Source organism: Rhinatrema bivittatum, chromosome 4 (assembly GCF_901001135.1).
Source record: "Rhinatrema bivittatum chromosome 4, aRhiBiv1.1, whole genome shotgun sequence".
Classification (NCBI taxonomy): domain Eukaryota; kingdom Metazoa; phylum Chordata; class Amphibia; order Gymnophiona; family Rhinatrematidae; genus Rhinatrema; species Rhinatrema bivittatum.
This window is the reverse complement of record NC_042618.1, coordinates 178,551,775-178,562,120: the sequence shown is the minus strand read 5'-3', so window position 1 is coordinate 178,562,120 and position 10,346 is coordinate 178,551,775. Positions and strand designations below refer to the sequence as shown.

The 10,346-nt window shown below is 44.2% G+C and overlaps 1 protein-coding gene across 2 annotated transcripts in view; it reads left to right on the top strand.

Moving 5' to 3' along the window:
• The first annotated feature begins 236 nt into the window (after positions 1–236).
• Positions 237–10,346, top strand: part of KCNJ16 (potassium voltage-gated channel subfamily J member 16) — an 83,366-nt gene continuing 73,256 nt past the window's right edge. Inside the window, exon 1 of one of the 2 annotated variants that reach the window (XM_029599282.1) lies at positions 237–302. The gene's annotated coding sequence lies outside the window, so the exon portion shown is untranslated. The remainder of the gene's footprint in view (positions 303–10,346) is intronic. The other variant, XM_029599283.1, reaches the window with a different exon arrangement.

Below are 10,346 nucleotides of genomic sequence, written 5' to 3'. Positions count from 1 at the left end.
AGTCTTGATAACAGAATGAAGCCTTAGCATTGTTCAAGTTCCGTGCAATGCTGCTGTTTTCATCCTCGCCATGACACTACATTTTGCAGCTGACTGACTCACCTGTTTAACAGGATGCCACTGACTACCTAACCAGATCGTTGGGGTTAAGCTGCAAAATAAATTGGAGTAAATGTTTAACTCAGATTCCTCTATTATAACTTTTCCTTTTTTGATTATTAACCCAGCAAGTACTTATACGATTGCCCAATTGAGGATACACAGCCTTTAAAACTGCTCCGGGTGCAGAAGAATGAGTTACGGTAAGAGTCACAGATATTTTTTTTTGTTCCCTATAAATTTGATAAAACCTGAATGTTTCTCTGTTTACTTTTGCATGTGCCTGGAAGAGTATCCAACAAAGACCAGTATTTAATCCTAGAGAAGATATTACTGCTGTTGCTTGCTAGATTTTGCACTATCATCTTCAAAATAGGCCACTCTAAGCAAGGACAGCGATGCTGATAAGGAAGGAAAGAGAGTCTGAAGTTTGTCCTTCTCCAAAACAAACTCTTCTGTTTATCAGCAAGGATCTCCATGCACAACTAGTAATTTAAAGAGGGCTGGTCTTTAAGGATGTGGCTAAGATACATGCACATATCTGATATACTAAATATGCAAAAATGGTTAATATGAAGGCCCCTTTCGCAATCTTTGCATGTGCTGTACATTCTCCTTCAAAATCTGTATTTGCTTACATGTTAGGTACAATGAAGTAATAAGAAGAAAACTGTGCTTGGAGCACAGATGAATACGTAGTTGAAAACACAGAAAGCCTGGGGGTAACTTCCCAGGGTGGCAGATACTGCTCCTAACAGAAGGCATGGGGGTAACCTGCACTGAGCAATCTGCTGGGCAGACGGGATGCACCATTTGGTCTTTATCTGCCGTCATTACTATGTGACTATGAATAAAAAAAAAAAAAAGCAAGCCTTTCTATTTCCCAGGCTCTCTGCCTGCTGAGCTCGACCCTCACTTTTCCGAAGTTGTGTTCTCCATGAGAGTTACTATTTTAAAAGCAAACAAGGATGATTTATCTAGTCTCTGCTGAATTAATTTGCTGCAGCTCTTATAGGTCTTTGTTTGAAAGTCAGCGATGCAGAGTTAGCACATTTGATACCTCTGATTCTGCTGCTGCTGCTGTATATATTTTGCCTCCCCTCTGACTCCCATTCTTCTATGTAATTATTTGCAAGCAGAGGAAAACGAGTCTGCTTCCGCAGCTGGAATGACAAACTTTAAGTGGGAAATTTTCAAAGTTATATACATGCATAAAATGCAGATTTCTGCACATAAAGGGGGTAATTTGCAAAAGGATTTACACATTTAAGGCTCGATTTTAAAAGGGCTGTGTGTGTTAAAAAATGGGGGTTTCGCTCACGGCTGGGCCTTGCGGGCACATTTTAGAACCGGCCCAGCCATGCACTTAACCCTTGAAAAGGGATGGGCCAGGACAATGCCATTAGCCGCTGTCCCGGGGAAGCGTGTACTGGCCGGCTGCTGGCACGCGGATGTTACTAATGAAACAAAAATATTGTAATTAGCAAGGAAGGAGTTAGGGCTTAGGGGTCGAGGAGAGCGGAAAGGGTAGGAAAACGAAAGTAGCTAGGAAGAGGTTAGGGGTCAGGGAGGACAGGAGAGGGGAAAGGGTAGAAAGGTTAGGTAGGGGTATAGGGAAGTTCTCTCCCAGTCCACTCCTTAATTGGAGCAGACTGAGAGGGAACTGGGGAAGCACTACTCGCGTCGCTATGCATTGCCTTTTAAAATTTCCCCCCTCTGCGTGGAGGAGACCAGCTGCCCGTACACGCGTGCGCGGACATTAAAATCTGATGCATATGTACGCATGGGAAACGTATTTTATAACATGCCTGCCGACACTCATGTTACAAAATTGGCACGTCCATGTGCGCGCACCGGGAACTGCGTGCACATGGATGCACTCGCAGGCCTTTAAACCTGGGTTTTATATGTATAAATGCACTTTTTAAGAGCATAAATGGCTTTTGAAAATTGCTATGATAGTATGTTACATTTACATGCATAACTCCTTTGAAAACTATCTTCAAAAGGTTCGTTATAACATTGCACAGAGGTTGGGTGGATAAAAGTATATGAACACATTAATACATACAAAAAAATTGGTGAACTGGGGACAGAGATGGGATTTATGCGCACACTCTGGATTTTACAAAACAACGCAACTTTATTAAATTAACCTGCACAAGTTATGCCCTCCAAAGTGCAGTTATAAGTAAAATGTGCTGGTTAGTCTGCGTGTGTTTTTAGGGAAAATTTTCAAAGCAAACTCAGACGCATATGTTTGCTTTAAACCTGGTGTAACTTATGCACGTTGTCAATGCATAATTTACATGGACTGTTATAAAATTGTCCTCCTTATTAGAACAGAAAGTGAACAAACAAACAGTTCCTTAGATGCAGTACACTCCATGGCAACGCTAAGAATCCTGGAAATGTATATTTAATGCAAGATGCACACAAGTATTGCAACACCTGGTTTTATTATATTAACTCACACAAATTAAGGAAACTTTTCACTGTCAAATTTTCTGTTAAGTTTTTTCTATTTTTATTAAAACTTTTCCTTGCTTTTTTTTTTCTGCCACCCTGTTTTTAAGTGAATACAAGATCTGCGAGCTTATTTCTCTAATAATTGCATGTAAGTTTACTTGGACTGATGAGAGACATTACCAGGGATAGGGTTAGGAAGGAGCTTAGACTTAAATCCCATACTTTTGCATTTTCAAAACTATAAGCATAACTTTCAAACAACTCCGCACAGCCCCATATATTCATTTATATAGGTGCACCAAGATCTACTATAGTATTTTATAATCTGGTGTATTGGTCCACGCAGGTTTAAAATCTGCGTATATCTGCCCTCAACATACATGCATGTATATGCACAAAATGTTTGCAGTGCAATGAAAGCGTGTGCATTCTGTATTTTATAAACATATGCATGTATATTGTATGTACAAATAAAATATAACTTGTAAATGGAAAACCCTGATTTACATGCAGAAGTTGGTATATTTTAAAATATACGCGCTTACTTGAAAACACCAGTTTGCTGATACCTTGGCCAGTTTACCCACTCCATCTCCAGTTCACCAAGACTGTCTCTTATAAAATAGCAACTTACACATATTCCTCTTCACCCTATACTGGAACAACCCTATACCACAACTTCCCAAACCTGTCCTAGTGACCCCTCAGCCAGTCAGGTTTTCAGGATATCCACAATGAATATGCATGAGATAAATTTGCATACCATGGATGCTCAGTATATATAAATTTATCTCATGCATATTCATTGTGGATATCCTGAAAACTCTATTGGCTTTGGGATGCCCTGCCCTTGACCGCTGCCTTTTTGCACAGATATAGAAACATAGAAACATAGAAACATAGAAATGACAGCAGAAGAAGACCAAACGGCCCATCCAGTCTGCCCAGCAAGCTTCCCCCACCCCTTCTCTCACACTTATCTGTTTCTCTTAGCTCTTGGTTCTAATTCCCTTCCACCCCCGCCATTAATGCAGAGAGCGGTGATGGAGCTGCATCCAAGTGAAATATCTAGCTTGATTAGTTAGAGGTAGTAGGGGTAGTAACCGCCGCAATAAGCAAGCTACACCCATGCTTATTTGTTTTTACCCAGATTATGTTATACAGCCCTTATTGGTTGTTTATCTTCTCCCCTGCCGTTGAAGCAGGGAGCTATGCTGGATATGCGTGAGGTATCAGTTTTTTTTTCTTCTCCCCTGCCGTTGAAGCAGAGAGCTATGCTGGATATGCATCGAAAGTGAAGTATCAGGCACATTTGGTTTGGGGTAGTAACCGCCGTAACAAGCCAGCTACTCCCCGCTTTGTGAGTGTGAATCCTTTTTTTTTCTCCCCTGCCGTTGAAGTTATGCTGGATATGCGTGAAGTAGGGATGTGAATCGTTTTTCAACGATTAAAATTATCGTCCGATAATGTTAATATCGTCTTAAATCGTTATAGAACACGATACAATAGAAATTCTAACGATTTATCGTTAAAAATCGTTAAATCGTGTTAGTGCGCACTAAATCGAGTTAGTGCGCACTAACTCCCCGTTAGTGTGCACTAACTCGATTTAGTGCGCACTAACTGAAAATGATACAAATAAACAATTTCCAGGTCACTGAAGGTCAGTTAGGAATGAATATGTGTTCCTATTGGCTGGCTGCCCTCTTATCTATTGATGTTACCAAGGTTACCACTGAGGTGATGGTTGGGGGGATGGGAAATGGAACTGGAAACTAACGAACACCAACAGAAAATGAAACAAAGTGTTCACACTTCCCAGGTCAGTAAAGGTCACTTAGAAATGAATATGTATGTATGTATTCCTATTGGCTGGCTGTGCTCTTATCTATTGATGTTACCAAGGCTAACACTGAGGTAATGGTTGGGGGGATGTGAAATGGAAACAGTTGGAAGCTTGACAAAAAAAGTAATGTAATGATCAGCACTCACGTGACTAGAACTTGTTTGTTTATTATTTTTGTTAGCAGGCACCTGAAATGCTAGTGCATGTTGAATTTGCCAATCACTGTGCATTTTAGAAAGGTGGTCCTGGCTGGAACTGTACACAGTTCAAATATATGTAATTGATTGTTGGTAAGTGTATTTTTAAGTAGCCACACTGGCACAAGTATGTTTACTTTTCCTCCTACTTAACTCACTAGCTCAGCTTTGTAAGAAGGGCTTCTCTGCTTGTGTGTTGTTTTTGTTTGGTGTGAGGAGAGCAGAAACATCAGATCTTTATTCAATCTACTACAGTCATCTCTTACAGTGCCCTATCCCTATTAATACCAGGAGTGTTGTGATCTTCCTGCACACAGTGCCCTAACCCTGATACCAGTCTGAGACAGCTCCCTCCCTGCATTACTAGTGAGAGGCTGGCTTCACAGACAGGGGGGAGCTGCCCGACCCTCACTCCTGACTTCCCCCATGTCCCAGCTAGTGAATGGTGTGTGGGTGAGGGGGGGGGGGAGGATGGTGAAGTCTGAGACAGCTCCCTCCCTGCATTACTAGTGAGAGGCTGGCTTCACAGACAGGGGGGAGCTGCCTGACCCTCACTCCTGACTTCCCCCATGTCCCAGCTAGTGAATGGTGTGTGGGTGAGGGGGGGGGGGGAGGATGGTGAAGTCTGAGACAGCTCCCTCCCTGCATTACTAGTGAGAGGCTGGCTTCACAGACAGGGGGGAGCTGCCTGACCCTCACTCCTGACTTCCCCCATGTCCCAGCTAGTGAATGGTGTGTGGGTGGGGGGGGGGGGGGGAGGAGGATGGTGAAGTCTGAGACAGCTCCCTCCCTGCATTACTAGTGAGAGGCTGGCTTCACAGACAGGGGGGAGCTGCCTGACCCTCACTCCTGACTTCCCCCATGTCCCAGCTAGTGAATGGTGTGTGGGTGAGGGGGGGGGGGAGGATGGTGAAGTCTGAGACAGCTCCCTCCCTGCATTACTAGTGAGAGGCTGGCTTCACAGACAGGGGGGAGCTGCCTGACCCTCACTCCTGACTTCCCCCATGTCCCAGCTAGTGAATGATGTGTGGGTGAGGGGGGGGGGGGAGGAGGATGGTGAAGTCTGAGACAGCTCCCTCCCTGCATTACTAGTGAGAGGCTGGCTTCACAGACAGGGGGGAGCTGCCTGACCCTCACTCCTGACTTCCCCCATGTCCCAGCTAGTGAATGGTGTGTGGGTGAGGGGGGGGGGGGGGAGGATGGTGAAGTCTGAGACAGCTCCCTCCCTGCATTACTAGTGAGAGGCTGGCTTCACAGACAGGGGGGAGCTGCCTGACCCTCACTCCTGACTTCCCCCATGTCCCAGCTAGTGAATGGTGTGTGGGTGAGGGGGGGGGGGGGAGGAGGATGGTGAAGTCTGAGACAGCTCCCTCCCTGCATTACTAGTGAGAGGCTGGCTTCACAGACAGGGGGGAGCTGCCTGACCCTCACTCCTGACTTCCCCCATGTCCCAGCTAGTGAATGGTGTGTGGGTGAGGGGGGGGGGGGGAGGATGGTGAAGTCTGAGACAGCTCCCTCCCTGCATTACTAGTGAGAGGCTGGCTTCACAGACAGGGGGGAGCTGCCTGACCCTCACTCAAGCAGAGAAGCCCTTCTTACAAAGCTGAGCTAGTGAGTTAAGTAGGAGGAAAAGTAAACATACTTGTGCCAGTGTGGCTACTTAAAAAATACACTTACCAACAATCAATTACATATATTTGAACTGTGTACAGTTCCAGCCAGGACCACCTTTCTAAAATGCACAGTGATTGGCAAATTCAACATGCACGTGTCTGCTAACAAAAATAATAAACAAAGAAGTTCTAGTCTTGTGAGTGCTGATCATCACATGTCAAGCTTCCAACTGTTTCCATTTCACATCCCCCCAACCATTACCTCAGTGGTAACCTTGGTAACATCAATAGATAAGAGCACAGCCAGCCAATAGGAATACATATTCATTCCTAAGTGACCTTTACTGACCTGGGAAGTGTGAACACTTTGTTTCATTTTCTGTTGGTGTTCATGAGTTTCCAGTTCCATTTCCCATCCCCCCCACCATCACCTCAGTGGTAACTTTGGTAACATCAATAGATAAGAGGGCTGCCAGCCAATAGGAACACATATTCATTCCTAACTGACCTTCAGTGACCTGGAAAGTGTCTATTTGTATCATTTTGAGTTAGTGCGCACTAACTCGAGTTAGTGCGCACTAATTGGAAAAAACGATTTTTAACGATTTTTCAACGAAATAATCGTGCCAAACACGATTTTCTTCTCCTGCCACACGATTTCTATCGTTAAGACGATATGGAAAACGATTCACATCTCTAGCGTGAAGTATCAGTTTTTCTTTTCCCCTGCCGTTAAAGCAGAGAGCTATGCTGGAAATTCGTGATGTATCAGTCTTTCTCCCATGCCGTTGAAGCAGAGAGCCATGCTGGATATGCTTCGAGAGTGAAGTATCAGGTACATTTGGTTTGGGGTAGTAACCGCCGTAACAAGCCAGCTACTCCCCGCTTTGTGAGTGCAAACCCTTTTTTCTTCTCCCCTGCCGTTTAAGCAGAGAGCTCTGCTGGATGTGTGAAGTAACAGTTTTTCTTTTCCCCTGCTGTTGAAGCAGAGAACTATGCTGGATATGCATTGAAAGTGAAGTATAAGAATGGAGTGATCAAGCTAGTTGAAAGGCATCAGGAATAGATAAATGTATGCATGAAACCGAAAATACCCCTGCACTTTTGATTTTTTTTAAAATAGCATGCGCGTAAATACAAGCTACCTGCGCACACATATGCTAATAATTTTACGCACATGGGGCGGATTTCAAAAGGTTAAGCGTGCTGGGCCTATTTTTTCAAAAGGCCCAGCGAATCGCTTATAGCCCCGGGATGCGTGTAAGTCCCGGGGCTTGCAAAAAGGGGCGGGGAAGTCCAGGGGGCGGGGCTGAAGTAAGTCTTAAAAGAAAAAAGAAGAAAAAGGTAGGGGGGGGGAAGGGCAGGGGAGGTAGGGGAAAGGAAGGGAAGGTGGGGTGGGGGGGGGGGGGGTAGGGAAGTTCCCTCCGAGGCCGCTGGGATTTTGGAGCGGCCTGGGAGGGAACGGGGAAGGCAGTGCGGCTCGGCGCGTGCAAGGTACGCAATTGTGCACTCCCCTTGTGCGCGCCGACCCCCGATTTTATAACATGCACACCTGCACGCGCATGTTATAAAATCGCATGTCCATGTGGGTAGCGCGCGCACATGGATGCGTGCGTGTATCTATTAAAATCTGCCCCATACGTTCTATGAAATTGTACTCATAAATGTGTAAAGTTTCCCCAAACCTTTTCTGCAGATTCAATAGCAGGTGTAACTGTGTGTGGTTACATTTGGTGGGATAATTTTCAAAGCAGGCTTATGCACACAAGTTCTCTTTGAAAATTAGCATAACTTACACATGTTTGTGCCACTTAAATTAGGAAAGCTGTTATCAAATTACCCTTAAAGATTCATGCAATAGGGGAGTTGTGGGAGGTGATTCTCTAATTCATGGGTAGACTGAATGGCTAAAATCTTGTCAGTCCTTTGTTCTATCATTAAAAAAACACAGGCTGACAAATGGAGACCATCCTGCTGTGAATGCTGGGCTTGGTGGAAGACAACTGCAAAGTCTTAATACCTGAAGGGCCTCAGAGGGATCTTGAACTTGATCCCGAGCGTGCAGGGCAAACTTGATCCCGAGCGTGGAGGGATCTTGAACTTGATCCCGAACGTGGAGGGCATTTGCCCTCCACGCTCGGGATCAAGGAAGGAATGCTATTTCCTTCCTTGAGCCGAAGGAAGTATGAGGAAATACATGAAGGGAAAATGAGCAGTCTGGTGCATGCAATCTACAGAATAATGCAATGTTTATTATTTAGGGTAGGGGGAGCCCCTCTTTTACCTCAATGACTGAGCACGGTGCTGAAGGATTTCTTTTGCAGTTCCTCAAATCTTTGCAGGTCTCAGTGAATTTGGAAGCCTCCTGATTCACTGATGCTAGCCAGACATTACTCATGGCCTGGAGAAACCAGTGGAAGATGCTGTGTGAAAAGGCAGGACGCTTTCAGCGGGAAGTTTGTCTCCTTGAAGAAGAACGATTTTTCTTGCCCTAGGCTTTTATTGCACTGAGCAAATTACCTTCCCTTGTATCTTATGCATAGTTATATATCAAACAGCTGAGATTGGGTCCATTTGCAGAAAAAATAGACACACAAATGTGTCTATTTTCAAAGGTAAAATAAGTCAATTGAATTTGTGATGCACGGAAGCCTCCCAGTGTATCCTTGAAAAGAGAGCTGGGATGCCCAGCTCCTGTCCTGGAAGGCTACTAGCAGATCTCTTTTTCAGAATAATATTCAAAGATCATGTATTTGCATATATTTATCCCTCTGAAAAATGAGCCTCTTTGAGGTCCTCCAGGACTGGAGTTGACCATCTTTCCAGTTCCTCCGCTCAGTGCTTCACTTTGAGCAAGTCAGTCTGACTTCTCCATAGTCATCCTCACCCTGATTTCCTTAATCCTTCGTCTCTCATCTAAGGTTTTGGAGGCAGTGACTATTTAAGCCTCTCCTCTTGTTTTAGTGTACAAGGAATGATTTTGGAAATGCTGAAAATATTTTTCAAATAAAATTTTGGCCAGTGTGTTTTTTTCTGTTTACTTCCATGCTTACCCTGTGCTTTGCCATAGATTTTGCAGTGATTTATGTTGATTCTGTACACTTTTTTCTCCATAACATGTTGGTATTCACATAAATATAAAATCCAGATGAACTAAAAAGGAACAGACCCCAGTTGGCACCATCAGGTCTTGGTAGTGTAGGGGCTTGCCTATTGGCATGAAGAGATTCCTTCTTAAATGAGCAGTATACACTGAGGGCCAGATTTTCAAATCTACGCGCGGGCATAGATTTGAGCACGCAACCTCTGGGCAGGCGTAGGTTGTGCGCGCCGGCCGAGTGCCGGCGTGCGATCCCCCAGCCTAGAGGGCCTTCGGAGCCCTCTGACCATGCCCATGCCCCGCCCACGCCCCGTCCACGCCCTGCCCATTTTTTCTAGCCCCGGGACATATGCGCGTCCCGGCTTGTGCGCAGGAGTGTTTTAAAGGGTTACGTGCGTATATTATGCGCGTAACCCTTTAAAAATCCACCCTTGAGGGTGCTTTACCAAAACTGATTAGCAATGCCTATACCCATTAGGGTTCTATGTGACTTTTTATATGATTTTTAAAGCTGGACAATGGATTTTGAATGCAAGAATGGATTTAGTGTCTTAAAAGACTTTTTTTCCAATAATTTCTCATCTGTCTTTTTACCAACGGACATAGCTATCACTTTAACCATTGTAAGCAATATTGCCAAGCTTAGGAACTTTGGCAATGGAAAACAGGAACATTAGATAAAGATAGATTTCTCTGTATATGACATCTGCATTCATGTTATGAGCACCATTGGATAAGCTTCAAACTTGATAACTTACACTTTTAGATATTTGGCATTGTTTGATTTCCAAAATCAAATTTCCAGTCATAAACCAACAAAACTTCATATTGCATGAGCCAGAAACTAAAATGGTGACACAAAGTGAACGTTCAAAGGCTTATGTGCATAAAAATTAGCATAAATATGTGGAAGTATCCTGTACTCATGAAATTGCTATTTTAGAAAAGACAAAAGTATGCACGTACTTTACTTTTCAAGCACACATATATGCATGTAAAAAAGGGGGCAGTCTAGTGGCATT